Here is a 10,281-nt window from a genome sequence, read left to right as displayed (position 1 = left end):
TTTTCATAAGAGCCCCTCGGTTTCTTCAAAATAGAACCTGCAGTCCATTACACATTTCTTAGTTTATGCTTTCTTCTTTTAAAAGCGTATTTTGCTCGGTTGGTTCCAAAAATAAATTTTTAGTTATTTACAGTTTTGCCATTCGATTTATTTAGGCTATAACTTTTGCATTTTAAGTCCGATTTGACCTGTTCGAATTGCATTAGGACCATATTTATGTTTTCTACATGTTTATAGTACTATTATGCATGTTTTCAATATTTAAAATTCATGAGTAGATTTAATCTATTATTTAGCTAAATGAAAACTTGTTTAAATTATAACTTATGCATTTTGACTCCAAAATAGTCCGTTCAAGTTGTGTTTGTTTCATAACGACGAGATCTACGCAATAGTAATGATGTTTACTGTATTACTATTTTGGAAAAATCATGGTTTAAATCATATATTGATTAATGATTATGCAACTGGATTTCATAAATAAAATATGATTTGTTTTACTTTAAGTTTATAATTCAACTCTAAAATTGACTTAATTCAATCTATATTATTTATAAAATATCTTATATATGAATTTATATAGTTAAAATAAATGAAGCCTATAGTTTTCTTTTCCACGTATTAAGCAAATCTCTCGATAGTTGTATCTCTTCAACCGTAACTCTGATTAGCGTGCCTCTCACGACTGTGTGTACGTAGCGATGCGTAGAATCGTATTTCAATCTCTTTTACTTATTTTTCTATGATTGGTGTATTGTTCTGATATAGATGCAATTATATGCTATGCATGTATGTGTGTGGATGTTTGTGTGGTGTTCTTCGACTACGTCTAGTCGGTGAGATATACGTGGTGATCCAGAAGAAGAAGAAGGACGTTGAAGATTAAAGCTTACCGAAGGATCGGTATTAAAGGCAAGTGTACCAAAGGCCCCTTGTTACCTATGAACTATTACCATTCATATTCATGCATGTGTCTAAATTGAAATAACTTTAAGGACTTTACCTAGATGATTACTTGTACCACATATCCTTGATACCTAAGGTTTTGGGTAGGCATTTTGGATTGATGCTGCAGCGCTTAACATAAAATAATTGTTAACACATGACTAAAGGCTATATACAATGTGATAAAATGGGGCTTTTTAGCAATAGATAGGGGGCTAGAGTATGGGGTTGAGTACTCTAGTGCCTCTCCATAAGGACTTATTCCTGAAGCGGCAAACCAGGAGGTTCCATACAACCCCGAGTGTCATATGGCTCTGACTTTAACCTGTTAACTAGATTGTACTAGCTCATCTGTAGCTCCAGTAAGGGTAAGAGGGTATCTTTCCTTTTTCTGCTAGGGTGTGTACCATGTTGCGATGCCCATGTGTGCCACTCCTTTGTAGCTATGACTTGTTAGTGCAACTAGCTAAGGGTTTCATAGTGAAACCCAGCCACACTTCCTAGGAAGAGGTGTAGTGGGCCTTGCAAACCCCAGCATTGGGAATCATGGCTCGGTGGGTAAAGATGTACAATTTCTGCAGAAATATTTAACCTATTATAACAGTCGTGCTCATGGATATGAGCGGTCTGGATCCTTCAAGATTAGTGGTTACTGTGGATGGTGGATGGCTGGGAATTAAGATAAACTTGACTATACTTTAATATCACTTGGGAATTGGGATTATTCATTAAAGTAGTGATTCAGGATGCTAAAATTTGACCAACTAAAATTGTGAACCATAGTCAAACAGTGTCAAGCCTTTTTGAGCCTCATAGATCCCTTTGATATACTTGCTAAGCATGGTGAGCTTACACTTGCTTTACATCCAATGAAAATCCCGGATGGGTACCAGATTGCTGGTTTGGAGGAGTTTGGCTTGTGGTCAACCAGTCAGTCGTCCCTATGGATTTGGAGTCTTTGCCTAAAGATCAGAGTCAACTTTTCGCTGTCTATACTCTGAGGTTATATTTCTTTTACTAATACGTTATGTAATAAGTATTGTCTCTTGATATTACCCTTTTTTGTGGCTATATGTGAGATTTGACTTCCTAGGCTCACATATAGTGTGTATCTGGTTTTGTCTTTAAAACTGGGTGCTACACTCATCTAAGTTCCCCTTGGCCTGACTGTTCTTCTACCGCCTTTGGGATTTGATGACCTTGCCCACATCAGGAGGATTCCAAGAACTTCCCCCCTAAATAGGATAGCCAGGTTGCCATGCCAGACGATGACATAGGTTTGATGGCTATCTAGACGGATCTATCGACATGGTGGGTGCCCAAACCCATGCACCAACAGCGTAGTCATTCCTCGATGTAGTTGATGTCCCCTTAATGGTACCTACCCAAGACATGGCCACCCTTGTATCCCAGTGTTTCATCATTTGCCACACCGCTATGTTCTTGAAAAGGGACAGTGGCATCAAAGTGCCTTTTGCCAAGGTAAGTGTTGTCCAATGGCTAGAAGATGACTCCAAGCAAGACTGCAGATCTAGAATGTCCCCAAAACAAATTTGATGGGTTGATTGTAATCCATACCTGCGGCTACCATGGTGACAGAGATAGCCTCTAGTCCCAACAGTGTCGGCACCACATAGTCGCTATTGCCATTGGCATCACCGTAGTTGTACTCTGGTGCCGCACTATGCTAGAAGTTGTCGCCGATGAGCTCATCGGAGTCCATGGGAAGAGTAGACTGAGGACTGAGTAGGATGTGACTCCTTAGTGAGAGTCGTGTAGCGGCAGTTCCCAACACTAGGTGAAATGATGGCCAGAGTAAATGCTTGAAGCAATTGTTGATGGTAATTAACAACCATTATAAACTGTCAATATAACATGCATAAGCGCATAAATATAATCACCAATGAAGGTTTAGGGGCTTAAACTAACAAATTCCATAAGTTTTGGTGAATCTGTATTTTCTGCAGGCTTTATCCAAAAAACCATCAAGGTGGACCAAGATGCTAGATTTAATTGTGCTTATCCACAGTGAAATGAACACTAGAAGGTTCCAAAAGACTCGAGAGGACTCCACACCGAAGCGGAGGGCGAGACTCCACCAGGTGGGGCTGGCTAGCCCCACCTACAGGCCGGCCGGCCCCTGGGGCCTACCTGTTATCCCCCCATTGATATGTTGGTTCTCCATCGCCTCCTATGTTGCATCTACATCGTCTTTTGAGTTCGTTTGAATCAAGGGTCATGTTGGGCGCTCTGGCCTATATATACCAGCCCTTGCCACCCCTAGGATAACCCCAGTCATCAAGTCATTTGAGAAGATAGAAACCCTAATAATCCTTAGAGCTCCACCATATTCTAGGGCATACCTAGTTAGGCTAGGTCTAGAGGGAGGCAAGCAGGCTTCGCTTGGATTCCCGATCGTGTCAAGAGCGTGGTTTGGTATAATCTTTGTACCCCTCTCTTTTGTACCTCCATTATTTTTATATGCTAGTTACAATTGTTATGACAATATTAGTATTCATCTTATTCATATTCTTTGTTATAATGTTCAACGTCTACTTTGATTATATACTTAGTATAGCTAGTTTATCATTATGTTTATGCATAAGTTCGTATAGCGCTCACTATAAAGTACACGGGGTGGGTGGTCGACATTGTGTAAGCATGGTGCTTATACGTTGTTTACCTGTGGATACACCCTATATTCTAGGTCATGTGATAGATCACAGATGTGACACTACTATTGAGTCCTTTGTAGTTCACTCCCCGGATATAGGTGCAAGTAGGGTCCGGTTACAAAGGAAGAACAAGCTCTATGTCACACCCAATTTTGCATCACAAAATCAAGTACTCATATGTGCGCCCAGGATGTCCAAACACACATATACCATCAAATTATAAGAATATCAAAGTAAAGTACTTATTACATCACATATCTCATCATAATGTTATCACATAGTCTTGCTCATTGGCAACATTATTACACACAGTGGAAAACTAAACCCAAACTGCCATAGGGACTCCAACTGGTGAACATAATGCTAGTAGTCCTGGACATCCTCCGGAAACTCTTCATACACATTATCTATTACCCATCTGAGATTTTCATTGAATGTAAAGCAAGTGTAAGCTCACCATGCTTAGCAGTCCTGTACATCCTCCAGAAACTCTTCATACACATTATCTATTACCCATCTGAGATTTTCATTGAATGTAAAGCAAGTGTAAGCTCACCATGCTTAGCAAGTATATCAAAGGGATCTATGAGGCTCAAAGGCTAGACACGGTTTGACTGCAGTTAGCAATTTTAGTTGTTCAAGTTTTAGCATCCTGAATCACTACTTTAGTGAACAATCCCAAATCCCAATTAATATTAATGTATAATGAAGATTATATCAATTCCCAGCCATCCATAGTAACCACTAATCTTGAAGGATCCAGATCGCTCGTATCTGTGAGCACAGCTATTATAACAGGTCAAATATTTCTGCAGAAATCGTACAACTTTACCCACCGAGCCGTGATTCCCAATGCCGAGGTTTGCAAAGCCCACAACACCTCTGCCTAGGAAGTGTGGTAGGGTTTCACTATGTAACCCTTTGCTAGTTGCACTAACAAGTCATAGTTGCTAAGGTTTTAGCCTCTAGCCGTATGTGGCCCTCCTCTAGGAGTGGCACGCGTGGTCACAGCATGGTACACACCCTAGCAGGAAAGGAAACATACCAACTAGTGCCCCCCTCTTGCTCTTATGGAAAGCTACAGGCAAGCTAGTACAATCTAGTTAACAGGTTAAAGTCAGAGCCATATGACACTCAGGGTTGTACGAAACCTTCTGGGTGGCCGCTTCAGGATTAAGTCCTTATGGAGAGGCACTAGAGCACTCAACCCCATACTCTAGCCCCTAATTGTTGCTAAAAAGCTCCATTTTAACATATTGCATAATACCTTTAATCATGTTTAACAATTATTTATGTTGAGCACTACAGCATCTATCCAAAATACATACCCAAACCCTAGGTAACAAGGATATGTGGTATAAGTAATAATCTAGGTAAAGTCCTCAAAGGTAATTCAAATTTATACACATGCATGGATATGAATTGTAAGGTTCATAGGTACAAGGGGCCTTTGCCACACTTGCCTTCCTCAAAGTTCTCTTCCTGGTATTACTGATCTTCCTATTGATCCTCAGTCACCATGAAACTGCTCACTCTCTAAACGTGTTCTAATTCACCAATCAAGCATCCAATCCAATCATTACATGCATTCAAATAGACTTCTATTAGAATAGTACACCAAATAGTAAAAACATGGATTAAAAAGCTTATAAAACTAATCTATGTATTGCTACGAACACGTGAGTGAAAGAATCACTCAAATCAGACTTAAAACACAAAAGTTATGTATGAAATAAGGTGCCAATGGTATTTCTGTAAATAAACCGAACTCATTTTTTAATTAAAACAATTAAAATCAGAATTTAACCGTATTATGGTCGGCGTGCACTATTTCCTAAAACTATAGGGTCTAAAGTGAATAAAAATAGGACTGAAAAATAGTTCATTTGAACTGAACTGGACCGCGGGTTGATTCCCTGGAAACCGAGGGGCTAATCTACAAAATGTTCGGCGGGTCGCAGTTGACTGCGTTGTCGACTGACTAGGCAGCCATGTGGCCACACGTGATGGGTGCGGTGCACCACGTTTGCGTGGGCATGCGCTGACATGGCACTGTGAGCCGAGTCCACAGCCCACGATGAACCGGTCACATACAAAACCGGTATGGCCTAGTCATGGCCGTCCAATTAGATCTGATGATGAGGGATGAATGGGAGATCCCCTGCCAGCTGCACAGTGCCTACAGCGAGCCCGACATGGTGGGTGGTGAGCCATGCACCATGGCAAACGTTGGTACAACGCTCATGACCATCCCGATCGAAACCAACTATACGGGCATGAAGTACACGAACTCGCGAACTCAACGGGGTGCAAACCTAGGGCGGGGAACGCGTCGGAGCAATGGTCCCACAGCGGCGCCTTGGCTGGCATGACTAGAACTCACCGGTACGGTGTTCCATGGTGTCATTCAATGAATTGGGGGCATAGGGAGGGGGAGAAGCTCACCGCGAGTTCGATGGAAGTGGTCGCGATGTCCGGGAGGGCTCCGAAGGCTAGGTCAACGATGGTGACGAACTAGAGAGAGGAAATGGTCAAGGGTTAGGGAAATCCGATCATTCCATTACCAAAATGAAGAATAGTGGGTACCTACAGGCACGGGGAAGTACGGTAGAGCTCTGAGAGGTGTCGATGTCGAGGATTGGGCTCGGGAACAGTGGATTGCAGGCGGCGGTAGTGAGCTCGAGCGAACAGGAAGGGGGAGAGGGAGGGCTTTGCGGCGGCTTTATAGACCGGATGGGTGCTGCGGGGATGGGAAGTGAGCGTGGCCGGCTACAAAATCATGGGATTGCGAGCCCCTTCCATGCGGGCGCGACGACAGCGACTTGCCATAGGTGGCAGCGCCATCACCGGCAGCGAAGAAAGGAAAGGAGCGTGGGTGGCTGATGGGCGGGTCCCACATCATAGCGAGAGGAAGCGGGTGGATTGCGCGGGCATGGGAGCCATGGGGAAGGCCAAAGCGGGCCGCGGCGCCAAACTAGGCCATGCGGTGAGCAGCAGGTGCGCACATGTGTGTAGGCGTCGAAGCAGGCTGCAAGCAGGCCGGTGCAGAGCGGGCCATGAGTGGGAAGGCGGGAAGGGAAGGAGGGGAGGCGCTGGCTAGGCCGCTAGTAGGCCAAGGCTGGGAAGGGAAAGGAAAAAGAAATCTAGGTCGAATCAGGAGTTGGACTAGAAAGGGAGAAAAGAAAGTTTTTTTCAAAAATAAATCCTTTTCCATTTCTAGTATTCAAATCCAAGCCAAATTCAAATGAAATTTAAATTCAACTTCAAACAACCTAGCCCTAAATTCAACCAAAAATAGTATGCTTCGGCATGAAAGCAACAAACATGTTTTTAATCCCTGTAGTTAATTTTAATTAACCAAATTTATTATTTGGCCTAGGTTAAAATGCATAGAAAAACCAATAAATGCTCAAATTTAATTACTAATTTGCAAATTATATTTTAGGGTGCTACACTCTATTCTTAATCTTCCGTAGTAATATCCCTTATGTGTAGATATAAAGATAACTTAAGCATGACTAATAGGTGTAATTGCACTAATCAATGTATGCTTTGACTTGTAATTAAGAATGACTTAGGAATTATTCCTCTAATATTCTACCTAACCATGCTAATGCCATAGAAAGGAGTACTCTGAGTTATTTATCATTATTGATGATCAATACTTATCATATATATATATATATATATATATATATATATATATATATATATATATATATATATATATATATATATATATATATATATATATATATATCTTATCCTATGACTTACCCCTGTTATGAGTAGAATATTGGTTATGGTTTACTTCTCTGTCAATAGTATAAGTTATCAATACATGTCTATGCTATACCTTCCCTATGGTAAAAATATAAATAATGATACCTGAAATACTCCTAGGTGAAGTGCTACAATGGTATAATTATATGTGCACTTGCAGATCCTTTTCATTCATATATTTATATATTCTTCCTAGTGACATAAATTAATAAAGAACTACGTAGTATTATTCTAGTAATAATGCTATGTAGTACCAACAAGCATCTTTGGCATCATCACTAGGGATGACAACCTAGTAAAGTAATGTTAGGAGATATAGGATTATAATAGGTGGCTACTAAACAAGTGACAAGTTAACAAATACCAACAAGCATTTCTGGCGCTGTTGTCGGGGAAGGTAGCTAGGCAAAGGAAGTATTGATAAACTTATACTTATTGATGTGATCAAGAAAAACCATTGACCTCTACTCAAATAGGCTTACCCTTGTTTTGTCTACTTGTGTATCTTGTGTAGGGTAATGTATGACCGGTTTTGATCTTCTGACAAACTATGTTGAAGATCTAGAAGCATTAATCAGGAAGGACTAGAGCTAAACTCAAGAAAGTTCTAGCTTTATAGTCAGAAGAGAACCATATAAGGAAAAGCTTAACACCTAAATTTGAAGACATGGCCAACAGGACTCTTCATGAATTCTCTGCTCCATCTACGACCAACATCCATACTAGACCAACAGTCAATGTTGGAGACAATGGATTCAAGCTCAAGCTAGCCCTCATCAACATGGTGCAAGCAAGCTAGTTTTGTGGAAAGGCACATGAAGATGCAAGTGCATATCTCCAACACTTTCTAGAGATTTGTAGCACTTTCACCATCAAAGGAGTGACCCAAGATGCCATACTACTTTGCCTCTTCCCGTTCTCACTCTTAGGGAAGGCAAAGCAATGGTTCTATGCCAACAAAGATAGAAATACTACATGGGATAACTAGTCCACTGCCTTCCTAGCAAAGTTCTTTCCCATAGCCAAGACTAATGCTCTGCGTGGGAGAATTTCAAGCTTTCAGCAACAACATAATGAATTTGTCCCTAAGGCATGGAAACACTTTCAAGATTACATTATGGAATGTCCTCATCATGGGATGGAGAATTGGCTACTCATGCAGACTTTCTACCATGGGTTGACCAACAATACCCATGAGACTATGGATGCTACTGCTAGAGGTGCATTCCTATTACTCACCATACCAACTGCAATAGCTCTAGTGGAGAATATGGCCTCCAACCAAGGTTGGAATGAAGAACATCTTTAGACCCGCAAGAGAGGTGGAGGTATACATCAACTCAAGGAGGTAGACATGCTGTCTACCAAGATGGACCTGCTGATGAAAAAACTTGAAGATCGAGCCAATGAGAAGCAAGAAATCATGCACATTCATGATTCTCGCATGACAAGTGAAGAGTGTGGAAATACTGGGCATTCAGGGAACAACTATCCTGAAACCCAAGAGGATGTGAACTTTGTCAACAACAGCAACCACTTTTGTCCTCAACAGAATCAAGGATGGAACCAACAACAGAGACCGAACTACTACAGTAACTATTAAGGTAATAATTTTAATAATTTTAATCAACCACCTTGAGAGAATTAATTGCTGGCCAATCAAAACTTATGGAGGGATTATCTAGAAAGGTACCTACCAATGATAAAATTCTAGAGAACATAAATAATAGAATGCATAGCTTTAATAAAATGGTAGAATCACAAATAGCTTAGCTAGCAGCTGTTGTTTCTCCATCCAACAAAGGTAAGATTCTAGGGCAACCGGAAGATCTAGAAACTACAAATCTTGTTGATATTCACAATACAACATATCATTAAATACAACCGTCGATGGGAAGGTGGATAGACTATACCTTGCCTGAAAAGAATAGCGATCCAAGGAGACCTATCATCCCCATCACCATCGGACCGCACATTTTCCAAGAAGTTGTCTATGACTTCAAAGCAAGTGTCAACATCATGCCTAAGGTAATTTATGATCAAATTAATGGAGATACTTTGTTGTATACAAACATGCATTTGTAGCTTGTAGATCAGTCACTCTGTTACCCCAAGGGAGTTCTTGAAGATGCCATTGTTCTAGTGGGACAATCATATGTTCTTGTAGACTTTATGGTTCTAGAAACAGGTGGAGATGTAAGGGCACCCATTATTTTGGGCCGATCTTTCCTAAGCACTACAAAAGCCATCATCTACATGGACAGCGCCAAGATCTGCTTCATAATCAAGGATAGGAAGGAGAAGTTTTCTTTCAAGAATGGCATCCTACAATCTCCTGGACATCCACAGACACCATACCTGCCTAATGAGACAACAGTGACCAAGAAGAAGAAGAACAATAGGAGAAGGAGGAAGAACAAGGCTAGGCAGCCTCAAGAAGAATCAGTTAACATGATCAACACACTTTGATCAGAGTACGACCACCTCCTCATTTCACCATTCCTTACTAAGAAGGATGACCTAGGCGTACCCATGATCGAGTGTACCATTGGACAAAGAATTTTTCATAAGACCTTCTACGATATTGGGTCAAGTGTCAATATAATATCCAAAGTAACGTATGAGTACTTCTTCGGTGATGAACCTTTTTCCCCTATATATATGCAATTGTAGATGGTGGACCAATCAATCCAATTTCTGGAAGGAATAGCAAAAGATGTCATGGTAAGAATGCAGGATTAGTTTGCCCCTGCTGACTTCATGGTTCTAGACATGGGTGAACAAGAAGATGATACACCTATTATATTGGGAAGACCGTTCCTGAACACAACCAACGCAATCATCTATGTTGGATCTGGACAAGTCCACTTCCAATTCC

At 41.0% G+C, this 10,281-nt stretch overlaps 1 non-coding gene across 1 annotated transcript; it reads right to left on the bottom strand.

Moving 5' to 3' along the window:
- Window positions 1-8,434: 8,434 nt before the first annotated feature.
- LOC136530056 (small nucleolar RNA R71) lies at window positions 8,435-8,543 on the bottom strand. Its single transcript, XR_010777564.1, has one exon. It is a non-coding gene; the product is annotated as a small nucleolar RNA R71 (small nucleolar RNA).
- Window positions 8,544-10,281: the final 1,738 nt, after the last annotated feature.

This window comes from Miscanthus floridulus, chromosome 19 (genome assembly GCF_019320115.1).
Source record: "Miscanthus floridulus cultivar M001 chromosome 19, ASM1932011v1, whole genome shotgun sequence".
Classification (NCBI taxonomy): Eukaryota; Viridiplantae; Streptophyta; class Magnoliopsida; order Poales; family Poaceae; genus Miscanthus; species Miscanthus floridulus.
Note: the sequence above shows the minus strand (reverse complement) of the source record. Positions and strands in the feature narration are given on the sequence as shown.